Here is a 2,536-nt window from a genome sequence, read left to right as displayed (position 1 = left end):
ACAAAAAAGTCAATAAATGCTTTTGAAAGTGCTCAACATCCCTAGTCACCAGAGAGATGTAAATTGAAACCATGAGATTTCATCTTTCTCTGTAACTTCTCCCCCAGAAACAATGGGTCAGCCCCACCTACTTAACTTGCTCCCTTGTGGTTCTCTCTTTTACACATTGACTTTTGCACCACTCCTCCTTTGGATCTGTTTTCTCAAAGGTCAAAAGTCATCTACGCATTGCATAACCCAGTTAGTGCTTCCCAGCCTCCATATGGCTGGCTTCCAGCTGCTTTCTGTACAATCTTGACTTTTTTCCTACTTTTTTCTACCACTCTGACCCTTTGGTTTTATCCACTGACTCACTCTCCTGGCTCACTCAAGTCTCTGTTAGCATTTTTTCCTTCAAAACCCCAGGGAAGTTATTTGGACCTATCTTGACATTTTTAGATTACACATCTGAACCACCCCTTGGCTAGTATAACATCTAAACTCTTGATTGCCTAGCTTCAACTCCATCTTCATTGCATATATATATATGTCAATAGCACCCCTAAGGACATCTGAAATTTTTACCTCACCTCATCCTCTCTTTTCTGTTCTTTCTTCAATACTCCCTTTCTGAGTAAATGAATTTCTGGTCATTTAAACCACATTTGTTTTGCTTCAATAAACTGAACATTATTGCAACCGTCTTACACTGTTTTCTTTAAACTTAAACCCCTCACAGTTCATCCCATAATGTACTACCAGTACTACATGCTAACAAACAACTTGAAAGTCACCTTCCTATTCAGAAAGCTTCAGCAGCCCTCTTGATTTCTTTGGAGTATGCATCATGTAGAAGCCCTGCGTCCCTATTACCAGGCTCTTCTCCCAGACCTCGGCTCCGTTTCTTATAAAGCTAGCTCATGCTCTTATTCACGACCCAGGAACTTTAAGATATTTAGAGTTTTAGATGCTATGTAATTTAGGAGTCAAACAAATGAAACAAAACAAGGACCATACTAGCTTTGCGACTGTGACTAATTTAGTGCAAGGAGAATAACTCATGAGTGGTATTGATTCTGCTCTGAGAGGATAAACAACCATTACTGGAGTGTCTGTAACCGGAGGGGGCACAAAAAAAGGAACAAGTCCCTTCTTTCTCTCCTGGCTTTCAATCTGCCTTTCGAGACTCCTGAATATCTATCAAAAAATCTCCCTATATGAGAAATAAGGAGCCCTGCTTCTCACTATGAAAGGTGGGAGGTGTGGTGTAACTGCCTTTCTGGGCTCCTGCAGCTAAAGCTTCTGTATCTACACAAACCAGTGGTTCTCAAACTGTGGTTTGCAACTCCTTTGGCAAACCCCAATCTTCAAAACTATTTACATTACAATTCCTAACAGTAGCAAAATTATAGTTATGAAATAGCAACGAAAATAATTTTGTGGTTGGGGGTCTCCACAACATAAGGAACTGTGTCAAGGGGATAGGTCCCTTTGGAGCCAAAGTATTCATTAATTTCAATGTATAACATTTAGATCTACTGCAAGCATTTCTATTGGGTCATATTTATGTTTATATAACTTCTAGTATACAAATTAAGCTAATATATCCACATATTCCATGGAAGTCACATTTACTAGCCAAAATATAAAATTCAAAACATTATCATGCATAAAAGTACTTCTTTACACAGTACTCTATGTTGTATAATTTATCTGTTAATATGAGGCTTATACAAGGCATCTATTCTCATACTCCTTTAACAGCTAATAACAGAGGGATCTGAAGTGACCTTTCCTTATACTAAGCTTCTATAATCCAGAGTAGAGACAAGAGCATGCTCTGCTGGTCATTTATGGACAGCCTTATATGTGGACACGCTCTTACTCATCCTTCCTTGTCCTCTCCAGTGTCATTGTTAAATGCCCTAAATAGGCCCCCGCAGACAGCTGTGGTGTTTCTGAAGTCTTTCCAAGGATGAAAGCTGCTACTGTCTTCTTCTTCTTCTTCTTCTTCTTCTTCTTCTTCTTCTTCTTCTTCTTCTTCTTCTTCTTCTTCTTCTTCTTCTTCTTCTTCTCCTCCTCCTCCTCCTCCTCCTCCTCCTCCTCCTCCTCCTCCTCCTCCTCCTCCTCCTCCTCCTCTTTTTCTTCTTGTTCTCCTCCTCCCTTTCCCTCTCCTTCTTCATTTCTTCATTTCTTTGCAAGTTTGGTTTCTCTACTCTCTAGGATACTGGTAGCAGAGACATCCTCAAGTACAAAGCTGATACACGTGCCAGATCACCTGAGTGTGCTGTACATGCTCCATCAGAGCAGAACTCATCCCTCTGAATACTGGTCCTCCTTAACAAGTGAATTAGGAGGATGGATAGCCTTTTTTTTTTTTTAAAGCCATGGATCAAGTACTAGAGGATAAAAGCTTTAAAGACATTCACTGGCCATGTGTTTACTAAACATTAACTGGGGCCCAGAACTTTGTCCCTTCAGCCTATTTGATTAAAATACTCCTGAATGGATTTGTTTCTATGTTACTACACTGATTCAATGGAGATAAGGGGTGCTT

The sequence above is a fragment of the Peromyscus maniculatus genome, chromosome 2 (genome assembly GCF_049852395.1).
Source record: "Peromyscus maniculatus bairdii isolate BWxNUB_F1_BW_parent chromosome 2, HU_Pman_BW_mat_3.1, whole genome shotgun sequence".
NCBI lineage: Eukaryota > Metazoa > Chordata > Mammalia > Rodentia > Cricetidae > Peromyscus > Peromyscus maniculatus.
The sequence above is the reverse complement of the archived record's forward strand: the minus strand, read 5'-3'. Positions refer to the sequence as shown.